Raw genomic sequence first — 11,313 nt, 5'->3', positions numbered from 1 at the left:
TTTGTAAAAATGTTAATGTATCGTAGTTCTAAATCATCTTTCAGAATATCAGAACATTTGTTGTTTTCTAAATTACAATGAGCTCCTACTTCCTGTGTAATTTGGTATGAAACCTGAACGTACTTTTCTTAACATTGATATTATGAATTAAATTAAATAATAGTATAATAATAGCAGACCTGTTGAACAAAGCAGCACACTAGAATGAGTGGAATTATTACACGAGAAAGTGAGACATTATTATCATTAATTACTATCACACTTTCATTGAACTTCTCAATCACTTCTCAATGGAAACCAAAGAATCAAGAATCTGACTAGAGACAGTGTTGTTTAACTCACTGACCATGACCCATGAGTTCTTCTTACCTTTGTTCACTAGAAAAGTCTCCCTCTCTAAACACTATAGGTTGACCCATAGACTTGTCACTCTTCATGGACACACAGCTGGGTACAGGGGAGGCTGGTCTCTCCTGCTTGATTGGGCTTCAACACAACAGAGACAAACATTACGTCTCTTATCTACTCTGAGCTCAGATGGGGAAACAGAGGAAGAGTTTCATTCCAAAACGCTATATATCCATTTTCAGGAATGTTGGTAAATTAGCTTTTATTGTTTAAAGAAATTATGAAAGAGATTGGTGTGTTTTTTCAGTAGCTAATCATGGCATGAGGTTGTTCAATGACAGACATGTATTTGTTTAAAATCTATCACTTGATGGTTTCACTTCAGAGAGACAAATATTCATGTTTTTTTGCACAATGCTATATATCTGCCTCACTCTCAGAGAAATAAGTAGTACTGCTAGGTTTTACACAGTAATAATATATATCTCGATTCGGTCTTATGTAGCAAAATTTGAAATGGTGTTTTTTTTACATTGGATAAAAGTAGAGACTCAGCTAGAAAAAGGTATATCATTGTCACGATCGTCTTGAAAAGTAGCGGGCCAAGGCGCAGCGTGAGATGCGTACATATTTATTTTATTGTACACCACAGCGAACAAAACACCAAACGAAACGTGAAGTCCTTCGACACAAACACAAATCAAAAGGAACAAGAAACCACAAACACAAAGTGAAAGACAGACAGTTAAATATGGCTCCCAATCAGAGACAACCAGCTGACACTCGTTGCCTCTGATTGGGAGTCACTCAGGCCAACCTAGAAATACAAACATAGAATATAACACCCTGGCTCAACATACGAGAGTCCCCAGAGCCAGGGCGTGACAATCATACACTACAGTTGAGGAACAATGGGAAAGTAATTCTGCTTTGGAAGATGATAAAGTTGTAAACTCAATTTTGAGAAAATGGCCTTTGAATGTTTTGGTTCACCTACTGGAGAGCTCTTCTTTATCTACAGTGGTGTTACTTTGGCAGTTAATGTCACCCATCTAAATAAATAGTATATATATATATATATATATATATATATATATATATATATATATATATATATATATATATATAGTTAACTAAATGTATGGCATTTTTGGTTTATGTCAGTTTCATTGTTTGTTATGCTATAAATGGTTATTTTATGGTTGTAAGTGGTAAAATGAACTAGAAAATGTCATATTTTGCAATTCTGAGTAATTACTACTTTAGTAAGGATATACTTTATTCAGTACTACTGCAGTTACTAAATAATTCCAATAGATGGCAGCATAAGACCATGAATGACATTTCAGAAGGTTAGTTTAGTTTTCTCCCTGGATACACCACCACTCCCCCTCACAGGAAAACTCCTGCACACGCTTTTTACTGTCCCTTTCCACACTGCTAACGCAAGAGGAACGACTGAAAAAGCATTTATAATTTTGAAATTATACTTCATTACTATAACAATTATCAATAAGCCTGAACATTAATTTAGTCACCTCTGGTCGAGAAAAACGTATTTTCCTAGTACAGTCATTGTCAGATTCATCAACCAGCAGCGAGCACTCTGCCTTCCAGCACAAGCGAGGGGCATGTTGAGGTACATTTGCTAACTGGGAGGGTTGCATGATGTAATTTATTGGTGGGCTGGAAGACGCACTCTTGTCTTATCTATTCCGAGGTTGTTTAATCGCAATATTAGATATTTAAAAAATGCATGTATACTAGAGTTCAGGTTGGAGCATCTGACTAGTGATTATTTACCAGGGGTTCAACACCTGCTATAGTCACTATTTAATTGCTCTTCCAAAAGCATCACAGGCCTAATACGAGATATGTAGCTAACTAAAGTAATGAGTGACCATTTTAGAAAATCATGGGACATATAGTATTTGGTTGCATGTTATTTTATGTCAATCATATTGCTGCTTGTAGCCTATAACTGATGCTTCGTGGTCTTATGCTGCCATCTATTGGAAATATTTAGCAATTAAAAGTTATTAATTCACGTACAGACATTGGTGAGGCAGCTGAGAAAGAAAGTGTATTAGATCAATCTCAAACCTGCCCCACGCCAATTGCTGGACTTTCACACAGAGGTTACTAGGTCACCCAATTCAAACCACTTTTGAAAAATAAAACAAATGTGTCTTATTTATCAAGTGTTCTGTCTTGCAATTATACATATAATAAAATAACAACAAAATAATCAAAATGCTATTTAATACTATAATTGTATTTACTAAGATAATAGTATTACTAAAATAGTTTCTAAAAGTGTTCTAGGCTACCCTACCCAAGAATTAGGGGTTAGGGTTACGGCTAAAATAGGTTATAAGTAGGGTAAGAGTTTCTGTATAGCACTTTGTGACATCTGCTGGTGTAAAAAGGGCTTTATAAATACATTTGATTGATTGTTAGGTTTAGGGTTTATATGGCAAAAAACAGTATGGGTTTATGGCACTCTTGCTCCTCCTTGTGGCCGTATGTGGGTACTACATAGCTCATTCACGACACTTCCTAGGCTCATAATCTGAGGTAGCAACTGCGTCAGATCTACAAATCAATGAGCTAGACCACCCGATTAGACAACAATCACCCCATTATATCCATTTGGTTTGCAACTCAGTGAACCTGCGCAGCATTCACTCAATTTGATGCCTACAAACGAAGATTTCGATGCATATCAAATTACCAAGCAGCCATTTAGAAGTCGTCAAAAAAATTTTTATTTCTTAATTAAGAAATGTCTTCTGGCTGTTTAAATCGGACACATCTTGAAAAAGAGGATTTGTTTAGTTTGTACAATTTTTTCTTAAAACAAATATGGTTAAACATGACCAGAAAATGTTTAATGTTTGATGGCTATCCGCCAGCCATCATCTCTTAAACTGTATGTCCCCTCACTATTGGTGACCACAACATGTACTCAGGTGAACAGTGTGTGCGCTCACCAAGTATCCGTAACCTTGTTAATAATAAGTTACCTGAGGTAAACCTACAGGGTTAATGCTCACCAAGTAGCCGCAACCTTGTTAATAATAAGTTACCTGAGGTAAACCTACAGGGTTAACGCAGGCAGGTCTCATTGATAACAATAGTGAAGCTGGCATTGTGACGCAGAACAATGGGCTGGGAATAGAACGTTCTGACGGCGAGTCGGTGTCACGGAGCTCAATAGAACTAATAGGAGCTGGTAGGGTGAAAAATGCCCAAACATAAGGCCTGTTTTTTAGCAATTACTTCATAACTAAAGACATAAGGTAATATTATGAAACTGGGCTCCATGACGGTTGAAATTAACAAGTTTTTCTCCGAAAAAAAGCGTTAAAAAAATAATATTCAAAAGTTTGGTCCTTGGACACAGAGGGGTTAAACACTAAATTTACCATCCATCTAGTGAAGAGAGGAGAACCGGACAGAGGGAGCGTAGGAAGCCAGCATCCGTCAACGAGTGAGGTGGGTGGAAGAAACAACCAGGGAGCTCCATCGGTCCACAAGAAATGCAGGCAGCCGGTGATGATGTAGTGGTAGCTAGAATATCTAGGATGCTGCTGGTAGAGTAGCTAGCTTAGCTAGCTGTACCGACTAGCTTTGCTAGCTAGCAGGTCGTTCGTCTGTCCCTCGTCTCGAGGATGATGACGAATCCAGTTAACGACGAAATGAAACAAGGATAGCGAGTGAAAAGGATCTGGCTACACTCATACTGTCACTGACCAAAAAGAAAATTGAACAATAAACTTCGGTGTCTCAACACTGTAACGAACTACGTCGTTATTCACCAAGATCACCTCAGCCCACTCTGCGCGTAACTGGACAATATGCTTGGCGCCAAACCGTACGTGGACGCGGACAGTTCTGTACGGGGAAGCGGAAAGTTCCAGAACGCGGACATGAGCAGAGCAACACAATAAATTAAACCCAGTCTTTACAGTGGGTTACGTTAGTAATATTCATATATATATATATATATTCATATATAAATATATATATATATATATATTCATACAGTGGGAAAAAAATATATTTAGTCAGCCACCAATTGTGCAAGTTCTCCCACTTAAAAAGATGAGAGAGGCCTGTAATTTTCATCATAGGTACACGTCAACTATGACAGACAAAATGAGAAAAGAATATCCAGAAAATCACATTGTAGGATTTTTAATGAAATGTTTTGCAAATTATGGTGGAAAATAAGTATTTGGTCAATAACAAAAGTTTCTCAATACTTTGTTATATACCCTTTGTTGGCAATGACACAGGTCAAACGTTTTCTTTAAGTCTTCACAAGGTTTTCACACACTGTTGCTGGTATTTTGGCCCATTCCTCCATGCAGATCTCCTCTAGAGCAGTGATGTTTTGGGGCTGTCACTGGGCACACGGACTTTCAACTCCCTCCAAAGATTTTCTATGGGGTTGAGATCTGGAGACTGGCTAGGCCACTCCAGGACCTTGAAATGCTTCTTACGAAGCCACTCCTTCGTTGCCCGGGCGGTGTGTTTGGGATCATTGTCATGCTGAAAGACCCAGCCACGTTTCATCTTCAATGCCCTTGCTGATGGAAGGAGTTTTTCACTCAAAATCTCACGATACATGGCCCCATTCATTCTTTCCTTTACACGGATCAGTCGTCCTGGTCCCTTTGCAGAAAAACAGTCCCAAAGCATGATGTTTCCACCCCCACGCTTCACAGTAGGTATGGTGTTCTTTGGATGCAACTCAGCATTCTTTGTCCTCCAAACACGACGAGTTGAGTTTTTACCAAAAAGTTATATTTTGGTTTCATCTGACCATATGACATTCTCCCAATCCTCTTCTGGATCATCCAAATGCACTCTAGCAAACTTCAGACGGGCCTGGACACGTACTGGCTTAAGCAGGGGGACACGTCTGGCACTGCAGGATTTGAGTCCCTGGTGGCGTAGTGTGTTACTGATGGTAGGCTTTGTTACTTTGGTCCCAGCTCTCTGCAGGTCATTCACTAGGTCCCCCCGTGTGGTTCTGGGATTTTTGCTCACCGTTCTTGTGATCATTTTGACCCCACGGGGTGAGATCTTGCGTGGAGCCCCAGATCGAGGGAGATTATCAGTGGTCTTGTATGTCTTCCATTTCCTAATAATTGCTCCCACAGTTGATTTCTTCAAACCAAGCTGCTTACCTATTGCAGATTCAGTCTTCCCAGCCTGGTGCAGGTCTACAATTTTGTTTCTAGTCTCCTTTGACAGCTCTTTGGTCTTGGCCATAGTGGAGTTTGGAGTGTGACTGTTTGAGGTTGTGGACAGGTGTCTTTTATACTGATAACAAGTTCAAACAGGTGCCATTAATACAGGTAACGAGTGGAGGACAGAGGAGCCTCTTAAAGAAGAAGTTACAGGTCTGTGAGAGCCAGAAATCTTGCTTGTTTGTAGGTGACCAAATACTTATTTTCCACCATAATTTGCAAATAAATTCATAAAAAATCCTACAATATGATTTTCTGGATTTTCTTTTCTCAATTTGTCTGTCATAGTTGACATGTACCTATGATGGAAATTACAGGCCTCTCTCATCTTTTTAAGTGGGAGAACTTGCACAATTGGTGGCTGACTAAATACTTTTTTCCCCCACTGTATATATATATATATATATATATATATATATATATATATATATATATATATGTAAAACAAACATTCAAAGTTATTTTATAACAATATTTTGAGATCTGAGCCCATATCCACAAAGCGTCTCAGAGTAGAAAATTGGTCGTATAAGTGCTGACAATAAAGACATTTTACTCTTAAGGGTATAAATAAAAGCTATGCAGATATTTAGGACACCTCATGAGCTGTCCTAACCAGTTAAGAGTTAACAGCAGGTGTCTTGATAATACTATATAATAATGCAGCGAGTCAGTGGTTTCTGTGCCACATGTAATTGCTTTTGAGTAGTTCAAAATAATATTTTAATTTTTCTATATGATCAATCCATAAATAATATAGACCTACATGCAACAGTATCTCTTCAGCTTTTGACAATGATTTCTGTATAATAATTATGTATAATAAGTCTTGGTGATTCAATAGCCTAGTTAATCATTACATGACTTTTAACACACTATCTATGTTTTGCTCAGTCTGGCAGTTACCCAGAACTATCAGAGGCTCTCTCTTGTGGCTGCTGCTGATGACAACTGCATGTACAGTGGGGAGAGCAAGTATTTGATACACCGCCGATTTTGCAGGTTTTCCTACTTACAAAGCATGTAGAGGTCTGTAATTTTTATCATAGGTACACTTCAACTGTGAGAGATGGAATCTAAAACAAAAATCCAGAAAATCACATTGTATGATTTTTAAGTAATTCATTTGCATTTTATTGCATGACATAAGTATTTGATCACCTACCAACCAGTAAGAATTCCGGCTCTCACAGACCTGTTAGTTTTTCTTTAAGAAGCCCTCCTGTTCTCCACTCATTACCTGTATTAGCTGCACCTGTTTGAACTTGTTACCTGTATAAAAGACACCTGTCCACACACTCAGTCAAACAGACTCCAACCTCTCCACAATGGCCAAGACCAGAGAGCTGTGTAAGGACATCAGAGATAAAATTGTAGACCTGCACAAGGCTGGGATGGGCTACAGGACAATAGGCAAGCAGCTTGGTGAGAAGGCAACAACTGTTGGCGCAATTATTAGAAAATGGAAGAAGTTCAAGATGACGGTCAATCACCCTCGGTCTGGGGCTCCATGCAAGATCTCACCTCGTGGGGCATCAATGATCATGAGGAAGGTGAGGGATGAGCCCAGAACTACACGGCAGGACCTGGTCAATGACCTGAAGAGAGCTGGGACCACAGTCTCAAAGAAAACCATTAGTAACACACTACGCCGTCATGGATTAAAAGCAGGGGGCAAGCAAGGGCCCCCTGCTCAAGCCAGCGCATGTCCAGGCCCGTCTGAAGTTTGCCAATGACCATCTGGATGATCCAGAGGAGGAATGGGAGAAGGTCATGTGGTCTGATGAGACAAAAATATAGCTTTTTGGTCTAAACTCCACTCGCCGTGTTTGGAGGAAGAAGAAGGATGAGTACAACCCCAAGAACACCATCCCAACCGTGAAGCATGGAGGTGGAAACATAATTCTTTGGGGATGCTTTTCTGCAAAGGGGACAGGACGACTGCACCGTATTGAGGGGAGGATGGATGGGGCCATGTATCGCGAGATCTTGGCCAACAGCCTCCTTCCCTCAGTAAGAGCATTGAAGATGGGTCGTGGCTGGGTCTTCCAGCATGACAACGACCCGAAACACACAGCCAGGGCAACTAAGGAGTGGCTCCGTAAGAAGCATCTCAAGGTCCTGGAGTGGCCAGTCTCCAGACCTGAACCCAATAGAAAATCTTTGGAGGGAGCTGAAAGTCCGTATTGCCCAGTGACAGCCCCGAAACCTGAAGGATCTGGAGAAGGTCTGTATGGAGGAGTGGGCCAAAATCCCTGCTGCAGTGTGTGCAAACCTGGTCAAGACCTACAGGAAATGTATGATCTCTGTAATTGCAAACAAATGTTTCTGTACCAAATATTCAGTTCTGCTTTTCTGATGTATCAAATACTTATGTAATGCAATAAAATGCAAATTAATTACTTAAAAATCATACAATGTGATTTTCTGGATTTTTTTTCCATCTCTCACAGTTGAAGTGTACCTATGATAAAAAATTACAGACCTCTACATGCTTTGTAAGTAGGAAAACCTGCAAAATCGGCAGTGTATCAAATACTTGTTCTCCCCACTGTATGTTATCATAATAATGATGTCTGCATAACATTTTGTCTTCATTTTGGCAGATTAACTCATGCTTATTTCTGAATATTAACTCAGGTTTTCGCCCAGCGGCAAATGAGTTGGTGCTGTGGCAGGCGTTGGACCTGTGGCGGAAAAGTGTCCAGTTTGAATCCCGGGCCGGGTGCTGGAAAGAACGGGCGGAATTGATCTGACCCCTGGAGAGCTAATGGGTTCACATCCTCAAAACATTCACCTTTCGTTGGGCCCTTGAGCAAGGCCCTTAACCCCACAACATGCTCTCCATCCAGGGGCGCTGCACTGCAGCTTGAACCTGTGCTGGTCTCAACTGTATGTGTGAGGTCTGCTGTTTGGGGGGGTTAAGAACGGAGCAGAATACATGTTTTTGTTGTTTGCTGTAACTAAAGGACAAAGTTGTATTGTATTGTAATGTATTGTATTGTAAAGATGTCAGCCAGAGTTGACGTGGGCCATCGTTCAAACAAAGAGATGCCTCCCTGGCCACCAGTGTGTTTGCATATAACCAAGATCAATTTTACCCCCCATACAATACTTTTATACACAGTAATTACTTTTTTATATATAATAATAATAATAATAATAATAATAATAATAATAATAATAATAATAACAATAATAACAATAATAACAACAATTAATTATACACATTACATTTTGAATAGATAGTCCTCAGACATCTATAGTGTTTACAGTAATGACTATTACCAATCTTTTTTAATCCCACCCCTCTGCTACTCTCTGCCCCGCCCACCTATCCCCGTAGAACATCCTCTTTTGATTTCCACCTGCCATATATTTTTAAACTGCGCTGTGATTTCTTACATGCATTTTAAACCTTTCTAGTCGCATAGTATCCACAGACTAAATTAAAGGTCAATATTTTTCATAAGAGTATTCTATTTTTGATTGACTGACTATGGTTTTCCAAATCCCCAGCACTGCTATTTCTAAGGACAATTTTAAATGAATATTGGGATTTTTCAACCATTCCAATTTTCCTATAAATTATAGTCTTAGCAAAAAATATTCCTATTTATTAGTAGTAGCCATAATTCATAAATGACACCATGCAGGGTTCTATATGGAACCATTTTGGTTCAGGGAAGAAGAACCTCTAGAGTTCTGATCAAAGAACCCTATAAAAGGTTTCTTTATAGAACTTTTAGTGGTTCCATATATTAAGCAAGTGATAGAACCCTTTTTGGTTTAAACAGGAGTGAAGAGTGTGTTGATTTGAAGGTAGTATTGTCAAAATTCCGCTTGTAACAACGATCAGAATTAGTAAAAACAATAAGGTTATGCATGACATCATATTAGACATGACACAATCATTAGACAATGATTGTGTCATGCAAAACTTCTATAGATGTGTGTGTATGCTGGTAAAGATGTTTGTTTGTTTGTGTGTGTGTGTGTGTGTGGGCTGGTGAGCCATCCACATATCACAGTCAAATATACAGGATACAAACATTTCATTCCAGCTATATAGCGTTTTGCTTAACAAAAATTAATATGCAAAAATCTATTAATTAAAATCTTAGAACAACAATATTTTACACGCACATGAAGGTACCCATAAGCAATCATTTCTGATGTAAAATAACAAACGTGAAAAAATGGTGGATATAACGTTTTAGAAATAAACGTATAAATTCTTAAACAACATTGTCATCTCACCTCTTAGCTTTGGTGTCATGTCCCCCAGAGAGACTCATTTTAGAGGCAGGGCCCCCCTCCTCTCTCTCCCCAGAGAGACTAATTTTAGAGGCAGGGCCCCCCTCCTCTCTCTCCCCAGAGAGACTCATTTTAGACCACTGACCCCTAAACAGAGATCCAACATGTTGGTTGTGGTGAACACAGTGACAACTAATTATTGAAGGTCAATTGTTCTATTTTATTCATGATCTCTTAGAAATAAAACATTTACTAACAGACACGTCCGAACAGTCAGGATTTAATGCAATCACATGAACATGTAGTCATGACTGATATTTCTCACCTTTTCTCCATGTAGTGGAACTAATAATAATAATAATAATAATAATATAATATTAATAATAATAATAATACAATAATATTATTATTAATAGTAATTAATGATAATAATGTCTCACTTTCTCGTGTAATAATTCCACTCATTCTAGTGTGCTGCTTTGTTCAACAGGTCTGCTATTATTATACTATTATTTAATTTAATTCATAATATCAATGTTAAGAAAAGTACGTTCAGGTTTCATACCAAATTACACAGGAAGTAGGAGCTCATTGTAATTTAGAAAACAACAAATGTTCTGATATTCTGAAAGATGATTTAGAACTACGATACATTAACATTTTTACAAATTGTAAAATAACCACGATATACGAATCATACAATACGAGATATGAACAACAATATGTTTTTGAATTTGACTTGCCTACGCCCAGTTAGCGCCATTTTGTATGATTGAACTGACACGTACCTGTCCCAGGTGAAATGGACTGTTAGATCTGAGTGTTTTACTGTCATTCTCTATACTATAATAACACCATATCTTTAATTTCCCTACACACTTTACAATAATCCCTTGGAAGATTCTTACCTTGTAGCCTGTATTCACAACCAGAACATGTCAAGTCACTGAGATATTTTCCGTTGTGCTGAGAGAGCACCTTCCTGATGACAAGTGGCTCTGTATCTATGTTCTAGGTACAGTTGATCTTTGGATGCAATAATATCTGGTCAAAGTCTAGTGACTCAACACCATAGTATAGCATTAACATAACAGTAGTTGAACCTTTGGCCAGTAAAGGCCATGGCATACTATAAAATGTAGAATCATTATGATGGATCCAGTTTCAACATATCTCTAACTTTGAAGTACACAGTGGGGTCCCACATTATTAAATTAAATGATTTTATACTAATACAATTGCTCAGAGAAAGAGATTTTGTTTAACAAGTAATACTTTTTTTCTCAATAAGGTAGCGGTCAAAATTGGCTCTCCCTTTCAATACCTCCCTTGCGAGGATAACGGCACTGAGCCTTTTTCTAAAATGTTTTATGAGTTGGAGAACACATTAGGAGTGATCTTAGACCATTCCTCGATACATAATCCTTCCAAATGGCCAATTACAGGA

At 38.5% G+C, this 11,313-nt stretch overlaps 1 long non-coding RNA gene across 1 annotated transcript; it reads right to left on the bottom strand.

The window, feature by feature from the left end:
- Positions 1-395: 395 nt before the first annotated feature.
- On the bottom strand, positions 396-10,957 carry LOC311116196. Its single transcript, XR_014611376.1, has 3 exons — positions 10,775-10,957; positions 9,870-10,013; positions 396-486 (listed from the first exon to the last, which is right to left on the bottom strand). It is a non-coding gene; the product is annotated as an uncharacterized lncRNA (long non-coding RNA).
- Between the last annotated feature and the right edge of the window lie 356 nt (positions 10,958-11,313).

Source organism: Coregonus lavaretus, assembly GCF_964263955.1.
Source record: "Coregonus lavaretus genome assembly, contig: HAP1_SCAFFOLD_5076, whole genome shotgun sequence".
Classification (NCBI taxonomy): domain Eukaryota; kingdom Metazoa; phylum Chordata; class Actinopteri; order Salmoniformes; family Salmonidae; genus Coregonus; species Coregonus lavaretus.
This window is presented reverse-complemented; position numbering and strand designations above follow the sequence as displayed.